Source organism: Aulonocara sp. 'chitande type north' Nkhata Bay, unplaced genomic scaffold (genome assembly GCF_057382095.1).
Source record: "Aulonocara sp. 'chitande type north' Nkhata Bay isolate Kocher_YH1m ecotype deep benthic unplaced genomic scaffold, A_spYH_male_GT1.1 unmapped_scaffold_44, whole genome shotgun sequence".
NCBI classification, from domain to species: Eukaryota; Metazoa; Chordata; class Actinopteri; order Cichliformes; family Cichlidae; genus Aulonocara; species Aulonocara sp. 'chitande type north' Nkhata Bay.
In genome coordinates, this window is record NW_028234376.1 from 335445 (window position 1) to 347431 (window position 11987).

The window sequence follows — 11987 nt, forward strand, 5'->3', positions numbered from 1 at the left end:
TAAAATTATTCACATAATGAAAATCTATACTTTGTTTCAGGCGAGTTTCCCATTCAAATGCATGTAACAGTGAGAAACACACTGTCTTGGCGAAATAAAGCGTTTTTGAACAACTTCATATAAATCGCTGTAACTTTTGATAGAAGACTCAGACAAACATGTTTATGGCTTTATCTTATAGAACTCAATATCCCCGTGCTGGGCAAACAGGTTTTGCAGCCGTTTGAGCTAAGATTTTAAAATTATTCACATAATGAAAATCTATACTTTGTTTCAGGCGAGTTTCCCATTCAAATGCATGTAACAGTGAGAAACGCATTGTCTTGGCGAAATAAAGCGTTTTTGAACAACTTCATATAAATCGCTGTAACTTTTGATAGAAGACTCAGACAAACATGTTTATGGCTTTATCTTATAGAACTCAATATCCCCGTGCTGGGCAAACAGGTTTTGCAGCCGTTTGAGCTAAGATTTTAAAATTATTCACATAATGAAAACCTATACTTTGTTTCAGGCGAGTTTCCCATTCAAATGCATGTAACAGTGAGAAACGCATTGTCTTGGCGAAATAAAGCGTTTTTCAACAACTTCATATAAATCGCTGTAACTTTTGATAGAAGACTCAGACAAACATATGGCTTTATCTTATAGAACTCAATATCCCCGTGCTGGGCAAACAGGTTTTGCAGCCGTTTGAGCTAAGATTTTAAAATTATTCACATAATGAAAACCTATACTTTGTTTCAGGCGAGTTTCCCATTCAAATGCATGTAACAGTGAGAAACGCATTGTCTTGGCGAAATAAAGCGTTTTTGAACAACTTCATATAAATCGCTGTAACTTTTGATAGAAGACTCAGACAAACATGTTTATGGCTTTATCTTATAGAACTCAATATCCCCGTGCTGGGCAAACAGGTTTTGCAGCCGTTTGAGCTAAGATTTTAAAATTATTCACATAATGAAAACCTATACTTTGTCTCAGGCGAGTTTCCCATTCAAATGCATGTAACAGTGAGAAACGCATTGTCTTGGCGAAATAAAGTTTTTTTTGAACAACTTCATATAAATCGCTGTAACTTTTGATAGAAGACTCAGACAAACATATGGCTTTATCTTATAGAACTCAATATCCCCGTGCTGGGCAAACAGGTTTTGCAGCCGTTTGAGCTAAGATTTTAAAATTATTCACATAATGAAAATCTATACTTTGTTTCAGGCGAGTTTCCCATTCAAATGCATGTAACAGTGAGAAACGCATTGTCTTGGCGAAATAAAGCGTTTTTGAACAACTTCATATAAATCGCTGTAACTTTTGATAGAAGACTCAGACAAACATGTTTATGGCTTTATCTTATAGAACTCAATATCCCCGTGCTGGGCAAACAGGTTTTGCAGCCGTTTGAGCTAAGATTTTAAAATTATTCACATAATGAAAACCTATACTTTGTCTCAGGCGAGTTTCCCATTCAAATGCATGTAACAGTGAGAAACGCATTGTCTTGGCGAAATAAAGTTTTTTTTGAACAACTTCATATAAATCGCTGTAACTTTTGATAGAAGACTCAGACAAACATATGGCTTTATCTTATAGAACTCAATATCCCCGTGCTGGGCAAACAGGTTTTGCAGCCGTTTGAGCTAAGATTTTAAAATTATTCACATAATGAAAATCTATACTTTGTTTCAGGCGAGTTTCCCATTCAAATGCATGTAACAGTGAGAAACGCATTGTCTTGGCGAAATAAAGCGTTTTTGAACAACTTCATATAAATCGCTGTAACTTTTGATAGAAGACTCAGACAAACATGTTTATGGCTTTATCTTATAGAACTCAATATCCCCGTGCTGGGCAAACAGGTTTTGCAGCCGTTTGAGCTAAGATTTTAAAATTATTCACATAATGAAAATCTATACTTTGTTTCAGGCGAGTTTCCCATTCAAATGCATGTAACAGTGAGAAACACACTGTCTTGGCGAAATAAAGCGTTTTTGAACAACTTCATATAAATCGCTGTAACTTTTGATAGAAGACTCAGACAAACATGTTTATGGCTTTATCTTATAGAACTCAATATCCCCGTGCTGGGCAAACAGGTTTTGCAGCCGTTTGAGCTAAGATTTTAAAATTATTCACATAATGAAAATCTATACTTTGTTTCAGGCGAGTTTCCCATTCAAATGCATGTAACAGTGAGAAACGCATTGTCTTGGCGAAATAAAGCGTTTTTGAACAACTTCATATAAATCGCTGTAACTTTTGATAGAAGACTCAGACAAACATGTTTATGGCTTTATCTTATAGAACTCAATATCCCCGTGCTGGGCAAACAGGTTTTGCAGCCGTTTGAGCTAAGATTTTAAAATTATTCACATAATGAAAACCTATACTTTGTTTCAGGCGAGTTTCCCATTCAAATGCATGTAACAGTGAGAAACGCATTGTCTTGGCGAAATAAAGCGTTTTTCAACAACTTCATATAAATCGCTGTAACTTTTGATAGAAGACTCAGACAAACATATGGCTTTATCTTATAGAACTCAATATCCCCGTGCTGGGCAAACAGGTTTTGCAGCCGTTTGAGCTAAGATTTTAAAATTATTCACATAATGAAAACCTATACTTTGTTTCAGGCGAGTTTCCCATTCAAATGCATGTAACAGTGAGAAACGCATTGTCTTGGCGAAATAAAGCGTTTTTGAACAACTTCATATAAATCGCTGTAACTTTTGATAGAAGACTCAGACAAACATATGGCTTTATCTTATAGAACTCAATATCCCCGTGCTGGGCAAACAGGTTTTGCAGCCGTTTGAGCTAAGATTTTAAAATTATTCACATAATGAAAACCTATACTTTGTTTCAGGCGAGTTTCCCATTCAAATGCATGTAACAGTGAGAAACGCATTGTCTTGGCGAAATAAAGCGTTTTTGAACAACTTCATATAAATCGCTGTAACTTTTGATAGAAGACTCAGACAAACATGTTTATGGCTTTATCTTATAGAACTCAATATCCCCGTGCTGGGCAAACAGGTTTTGCAGCCGTTTGAGCTAAGATTTTAAAATTATTCACATAATGAAAACCTATACTTTGTTTCAGGCGAGTTTCCCATTCAAATGCATGTAACAGTGAGAAACGCATTGTCTTGGCGAAATAAAGCGTTTTTCAACAACTTCATATAAATCGCTGTAACTTTTGATAGAAGACTCAGACAAACATATGGCTTTATCTTATAGAACTCAATATCCCCGTGCTGGGCAAACAGGTTTTGCAGCCGTTTGAGCTAAGATTTTAAAATTATTCACATAATGAAAATCTATACTTTGTTTCAGGCGAGTTTCCCATTCAAATGCATGTAACAGTGAGAAACACACTGTCTTGGCGAAATAAAGCGTTTTTCAACCACTTCATATAAATCGCTGTAACTTTTGATAGAAGACTCAGACAAACATGTTTATGGCTTTATCTTATAGAACTCAATATCCCCGTGCTGGGCAAACAGGTTTTGCAGCCGTTTGAGCTAAGATTTTAAAATTATTCACATAATGAAAATCTATACTTTGTTTCAGGCGAGTTTCCCATTCAAATGCATGTAACAGTGAGAAACACACTGTCTTGGCGAAATAAAGCGTTTTTCAACCACTTCATATAAATCGCTGTAACTTTTGATAGAAGACTCAGACAAACATGTTTATGGCTTTATCTTATAGAACTCAATATCCCCGTGCTGGGCAAACAGGTTTTGCAGCCGTTTGAGCTAAGATTTTAAAATTATTCACATAATGAAAACCTATACTTTGTCTCAGGCGAGTTTCCCATTCAAATGCATGTAACAGTGAGAAACGCATTGTCTTGGCGAAATAAAGTTTTTTTTGAACAACTTCATATAAATCGCTGTAACTTTTGATAGAAGACTCAGACAAACATATGGCTTTATCTTATAGAACTCAATATCCCCGTGCTGGGCAAACAGGTTTTGCAGCCGTTTGAGCTAAGATTTTAAAATTATTCACATAATGAAAACCTATACTTTGTTTCAGGCGAGTTTCCCATTCAAATGCATGTAACAGTGAGAAACGCATTGTCTTGGCGAAATAAAGCGTTTTTGAACAACTTCATATAAATCGCTGTAACTTTTGATAGAAGACTCAGACAAACATGTTTATGGCTTTATCTTATAGAACTCAATATCCCCGTGCTGGGCAAACAGGTTTTGCAGCCGTTTGAGCTAAGATTTTAAAATTATTCACATAATGAAAATCTATACTTTGTTTCAGGCGAGTTTCCCATTCAAATGCATGTAACAGTGAGAAACACACTGTCTTGGCGAAATAAAGCGTTTTTCAACCACTTCATATAAATCGCTGTAACTTTTGATAGAAGACTCAGACAAACATGTTTATGGCTTTATCTTATAGAACTCAATATCCCCGTGCTGGGCAAACAGGTTTTGCAGCCGTTTGAGCTAAGATTTTAAAATTATTCACATAATGAAAACCTATACTTTGTTTCAGGCGAGTTTCCCATTCAAATGCATGTAACAGTGAGAAACGCATTGTCTTGGCGAAATAAAGCGTTTTTGAACAACTTCATATAAATCGCTGTAACTTTTGATAGAAGACTCAGACAAACATATGGCTTTATCTTATAGAACTCAATATCCCCGTGCTGGGCAAACAGGTTTTGCAGCCGTTTGAGCTAAGATTTTAAAATTATTCACATAATGAAAACCTATACTTTGTCTCAGGCGAGTTTCCCATTCAAATGCATGTAACAGTGAGAAACGCATTGTCTTGGCGAAATAAAGTTTTTTTTGAACAACTTCATATAAATCGCTGTAACTTTTGATAGAAGACTCAGACAAACATATGGCTTTATCTTATAGAACTCAATATCCCCGTGCTGGGCAAACAGGTTTTGCAGCCGTTTGAGCTAAGATTTTAAAATTATTCACATAATGAAAACCTATACTTTGTTTCAGGCGAGTTTCCCATTCAAATGCATGTAACAGTGAGAAACGCATTGTCTTGGCGAAATAAAGCGTTTTTGAACAACTTCATATAAATCGCTGTAACTTTTGATAGAAGACTCAGACAAACATGTTTATGGCTTTATCTTATAGAACTCAATATCCCCGTGCTGGGCAAACAGGTTTTGCAGCCGTTTGAGCTAAGATTTTAAAATTATTCACATAATGAAAATCTATACTTTGTTTCAGGCGAGTTTCCCATTCAAATGCATGTAACAGTGAGAAACACACTGTCTTGGCGAAATAAAGCGTTTTTCAACCACTTCATATAAATCGCTGTAACTTTTGATAGAAGACTCAGACAAACATGTTTATGGCTTTATCTTATAGAACTCAATATCCCCGTGCTGGGCAAACAGGTTTTGCAGCCGTTTGAGCTAAGATTTTAAAATTATTCACATAATGAAAACCTATACTTTGTTTCAGGCGAGTTTCCCATTCAAATGCATGTAACAGTGAGAAACGCATTGTCTTGGCGAAATAAAGCGTTTTTGAACAACTTCATATAAATCGCTGTAACTTTTGATAGAAGACTCAGACAAACATATGGCTTTATCTTATAGAACTCAATATCCCCGTGCTGGGCAAACAGGTTTTGCAGCCGTTTGAGCTAAGATTTTAAAATTATTCACATAATGAAAACCTATACTTTGTTTCAGGCGAGTTTCCCATTCAAATGCATGTAACAGTGAGAAACGCATTGTCTTGGCGAAATAAAGCGTTTTTCATCAACTTCATATAAATAGCTGTAACCTTTGATAGAAGACTCAGACAAACATATGGCTTTATCTTATAGAACTCAATATCCCCGTGCTGGGCAAACAGGTTTTGCAGCCGTTTGAGCTAAGATTTTAAAATTATTCACATAATGAAAACCTATACTTTGTTTCAGGCGAGTTTCCCATTCAAATGCATGTAACAGTGAGAAACGCATTGTCTTGGCGAAATAAAGCGTTTTTGAACAACTTCATATAAATCGCTGTAACCTTTGATAGAAGACTCAGACAAACATGTTTATGGCTTTATCTTATAGAACTCAATATCCCCGTGCTGGGCAAACAGGTTTTGCAGCCGTTTGAGCTAAGATTTTAAAATTATTCACATAATGAAAACCTATACTTTGTTTCAGGCGAGTTTCCCATTCAAATGCATGTAACAGTGAGAAACGCATTGTCTTGGCGAAATAAAGCGTTTTTGAACAACTTCATATAAATCGCTGTAACTTTTGATAGAAGACTCAGACAAACATGTTTATGGCTTTATCTTATAGAACTCAATATCCCCGTGCTGGGCAAACAGGTTTTGCAGCCGTTTGAGCTAAGATTTTAAAATTATTCACATAATGAAAACCTATACTTTGTCTCAGGCGAGTTTCCCATTCAAATGCATGTAACAGTGAGAAACGCATTGTCTTGGCGAAATAAAGTTTTTTTTGAACAACTTCATATAAATCGCTGTAACTTTTGATAGAAGACTCAGACAAACATGTTTATGGCTTTATCTTATAGAACTCAATATCCCCGTGCTGGGCAAACAGGTTTTGCAGCCGTTTGAGCTAAGATTTTAAAATTATTCACATAATGAAAACCTATACTTTGTTTCAGGCGAGTTTCCCATTCAAATGCATGTAACAGTGAGAAACGCATTGTCTTGGCGAAATAAAGCGTTTTTGAACAACTTCATATAAATCGCTGTAACTTTTGATAGAAGACTCAGACAAACATGTTTATGGCTTTATCTTATAGAACTCAATATCCCCGTGCTGGGCAAACAGGTTTTGCAGCCGTTTGAGCTAAGATTTTAAAATTATTCACATAATGAAAACCTATACTTTGTTTCAGGCGAGTTTCCCATTCAAATGCATGTAACAGTGAGAAACGCATTGTCTTGGCGAAATAAAGCGTTTTTGAACAACTTCATATAAATCGCTGTAACTTTTGATAGAAGACTCAGACAAACATGTTTATGGCTTTATCTTATAGAACTCAATATCCCCGTGCTGGGCAAACAGGTTTTGCAGCCGTTTGAGCTAAGATTTTAAAATTATTCACATAATGAAAATCTATACTTTGTTTCAGGCGAGTTTCCCATTCAAATGCATGTAACAGTGAGAAACACACTGTCTTGGCGAAATAAAGCGTTTTTCAACCACTTCATATAAATCGCTGTAACTTTTGATAGAAGACTCAGACAAACATGTTTATGGCTTTATCTTATAGAACTCAATATCCCCGTGCTGGGCAAACAGGTTTTGCAGCCGTTTGAGCTAAGATTTTAAAATTATTCACATAATGAAAACCTATACTTTGTCTCAGGCGAGTTTCCCATTCAAATGCATGTAACAGTGAGAAACGCATTGTCTTGGCGAAATAAAGTTTTTTTTGAACAACTTCATATAAATCGCTGTAACTTTTGATAGAAGACTCAGACAAACATATGGCTTTATCTTATAGAACTCAATATCCCCGTGCTGGGCAAACAGGTTTTGCAGCCGTTTGAGCTAAGATTTTAAAATTATTCACATAATGAAAACCTATACTTTGTTTCAGGCGAGTTTCCCATTCAAATGCATGTAACAGTGAGAAACGCATTGTCTTGGCGAAATAAAGCGTTTTTGAACAACTTCATATAAATCGCTGTAACTTTTGATAGAAGACTCAGACAAACATGTTTATGGCTTTATCTTATAGAACTCAATATCCCCGTGCTGGGCAAACAGGTTTTGCAGCCGTTTGAGCTAAGATTTTAAAATTATTCACATAATGAAAACCTATACTTTGTTTCAGGCGAGTTTCCCATTCAAATGCATGTAACAGTGAGAAACGCATTGTCTTGGCGAAATAAAGCGTTTTTGAACAACTTCATATAAATCGCTGTAACTTTTGATAGAAGACTCAGACAAACATGTTTATGGCTTTATCTTATAGAACTCAATATCCCCGTGCTGGGCAAACAGGTTTTGCAGCCGTTTGAGCTAAGATTTTAAAATTATTCACATAATGAAAACCTATACTTTGTTTCAGGCGAGTTTCCCATTCAAATGCATGTAACAGTGAGAAACGCATTGTCTTGGCGAAATAAAGCGTTTTTGAACAACTTCATATAAATCGCTGTAACTTTTGATAGAAGACTCAGACAAACATGTTTATGGCTTTATCTTATAGAACTCAATATCCCCGTGCTGGGCAAACAGGTTTTGCAGCCGTTTGAGCTAAGATTTTAAAATTATTCACATAATGAAAACCTATACTTTGTTTCAGGCGAGTTTCCCATTCAAATGCATGTAACAGTGAGAAACGCATTGTCTTGGCGAAATAAAGCGTTTTTGAACAACTTCATATAAATCGCTGTAACTTTTGATAGAAGACTCAGACAAACATGTTTATGGCTTTATCTTATAGAACTCAATATCCCCGTGCTGGGCAAACAGGTTTTGCAGCCGTTTGAGCTAAGATTTTAAAATTATTCACATAATGAAAATCTATACTTTGTTTCAGGCGAGTTTCCCATTCAAATGCATGTAACAGTGAGAAACACACTGTCTTGGCGAAATAAAGCGTTTTTCAACCACTTCATATAAATCGCTGTAACTTTTGATAGAAGACTCAGACAAACATGTTTATGGCTTTATCTTATAGAACTCAATATCCCCGTGCTGGGCAAACAGGTTTTGCAGCCGTTTGAGCTAAGATTTTAAAATTATTCACATAATGAAAACCTATACTTTGTCTCAGGCGAGTTTCCCATTCAAATGCATGTAACAGTGAGAAACGCATTGTCTTGGCGAAATAAAGTTTTTTTTGAACAACTTCATATAAATCGCTGTAACTTTTGATAGAAGACTCAGACAAACATATGGCTTTATCTTATAGAACTCAATATCCCCGTGCTGGGCAAACAGGTTTTGCAGCCGTTTGAGCTAAGATTTTAAAATTATTCACATAATGAAAACCTATACTTTGTTTCAGGCGAGTTTCCCATTCAAATGCATGTAACAGTGAGAAACGCATTGTCTTGGCGAAATAAAGCGTTTTTGAACAACTTCATATAAATCGCTGTAACTTTTGATAGAAGACTCAGACAAACATGTTTATGGCTTTATCTTATAGAACTCAATATCCCCGTGCTGGGCAAACAGGTTTTGCAGCCGTTTGAGCTAAGATTTTAAAATTATTCACATAATGAAAACCTATACTTTGTTTCAGGCGAGTTTCCCATTCAAATGCATGTAACAGTGAGAAACGCATTGTCTTGGCGAAATAAAGCGTTTTTGAACAACTTCATATAAATCGCTGTAACTTTTGATAGAAGACTCAGACAAACATGTTTATGGCTTTATCTTATAGAACTCAATATCCCCGTGCTGGGCAAACAGGTTTTGCAGCCGTTTGAGCTAAGATTTTAAAATTATTCACATAATGAAAATCTATACTTTGTTTCAGGCGAGTTTCCCATTCAAATGCATGTAACAGTGAGAAACACACTGTCTTGGCGAAATAAAGCGTTTTTCAACCACTTCATATAAATCGCTGTAACTTTTGATAGAAGACTCAGACAAACATGTTTATGGCTTTATCTTATAGAACTCAATATCCCCGTGCTGGGCAAACAGGTTTTGCAGCCGTTTGAGCTAAGATTTTAAAATTATTCACATAATGAAAATCTATACTTTGTTTCAGGCGAGTTTCCCATTCAAATGCATGTAACAGTGAGAAACACACTGTCTTGGCGAAATAAAGCGTTTTTCAACCACTTCATATAAATCGCTGTAACTTTTGATAGAAGACTCAGACAAACATGTTTATGGCTTTATCTTATAGAACTCAATATCCCCGTGCTGGGCAAACAGGTTTTGCAGCCGTTTGAGCTAAGATTTTAAAATTATTCACATAATGAAAACCTATACTTTGTCTCAGGCGAGTTTCCCATTCAAATGCATGTAACAGTGAGAAACGCATTGTCTTGGCGAAATAAAGTTTTTTTTTAACAACTTCATATAAATCGCTGTAACTTTTGATAGAAGACTCAGACAAACATATGGCTTTATCTTATAGAACTCAATATCCCCGTGCTGGGCAAACAGGTTTTGCAGCCGTTTGAGCTAAGATTTTAAAATTATTCACATAATGAAAACCTATACTTTGTTTCAGGCGAGTTTCCCATTCAAATGCATGTAACAGTGAGAAACGCATTGTCTTGGCGAAATAAAGCGTTTTTGAACAACTTCATATAAATCGCTGTAACTTTTGATAGAAGACTCAGACAAACATGTTTATGGCTTTATCTTATAGAACTCAATATCCCCGTGCTGGGCAAACAGGTTTTGCAGCCGTTTGAGCTAAGATTTTAAAATTATTCACATAATGAAAACCTATACTTTGTTTCAGGCGAGTTTCCCATTCAAATGCATGTAACAGTGAGAAACGCATTGTCTTGGCGAAATAAAGCGTTTTTGAACAACTTCATATAAATCGCTGTAACTTTTGATAGAAGACTCAGACAAACATGTTTATGGCTTTATCTTATAGAACTCAATATCCCCGTGCTGGGCAAACAGGTTTTGCAGCCGTTTGAGCTAAGATTTTAAAATTATTCACATAATGAAAACCTATACTTTGTTTCAGGCGAGTTTCCCATTCAAATGCATGTAACAGTGAGAAACGCATTGTCTTGGCGAAATAAAGCGTTTTTGAACAACTTCATATAAATCGCTGTAACTTTTGATAGAAGACTCAGACAAACATGTTTATGGCTTTATCTTATAGAACTCAATATCCCCGTGCTGGGCAAACAGGTTTTGCAGCCGTTTGAGCTAAGATTTTAAAATTATTCACATAATGAAAACCTATACTTTGTTTCAGGCGAGTTTCCCATTCAAATGCATGTAACAGTGAGAAACACACTGTCTTGGCGAAATAAAGCGTTTTTCAACCACTTCATATAAATCGCTGTAACTTTTGATAGAAGACTCAGACAAACATGTTTATGGCTTTATCTTATAGAACTCAATATCCCCGTGCTGGGCAAACAGGTTTTGCAGCCGTTTGAGCTAAGATTTTAAAATTATTCACATAATGAAAACCTATACTTTGTTTCAGGCGAGTTTCCCATTCAAATGCATGTAACAGTGAGAAACGCATTGTCTTGGCGAAATAAAGCGTTTTTGAACAACTTCATATAAATCGCTGTAACTTTTGATAGAAGACTCAGACAAACATGTTTATGGCTTTATCTTATAGAACTCAATATCCCCGTGCTGGGCAAACAGGTTTTGCAGCCGTTTGAGCTAAGATTTTAAAATTATTCACATAATGAAAACCTATACTTTGTCTCAGGCGAGTTTCCCATTCAAATGCATGTAACAGTGAGAAACGCATTGTCTTGGCGAAATAAAGTTTTTTTTGAACAACTTCATATAAATCGCTGTAACTTTTGATAGAAGACTCAGACAAACATATGGCTTTATCTTATAGAACTCAATATCCCCGTGCTGGGCAAACAGGTTTTGCAGCCGTTTGAGCTAAGATTTTAAAATTATTCACATAATGAAAACCTATACTTTGTTTCAGGCGAGTTTCCCATTCAAATGCATGTAACAGTGAGAAACGCATTGTCTTGGCGAAATAAAGCGTTTTTGAACAACTTCATATAAATCGCTGTAACTTTTGATAGAAGACTCAGACAAACATGTTTATGGCTTTATCTTATAGAACTCAATATCCCCGTGCTGGGCAAACAGGTTTTGCAGCCGTTTGAGCTAAGATTTTAAAATTATTCACATAATGAAAACCTATACTTTGTTTCAGGCGAGTTTCCCATTCAAATGCATGTAACAGTGAGAAACGCATTGTCTTGGCGAAATAAAGCGTTTTTGAACAACTTCATATAAATCGCTGTAACTTTTGATAGAAGACTCAGACAAACATGTTTATGGCTTTATCTTATAGAACTCAA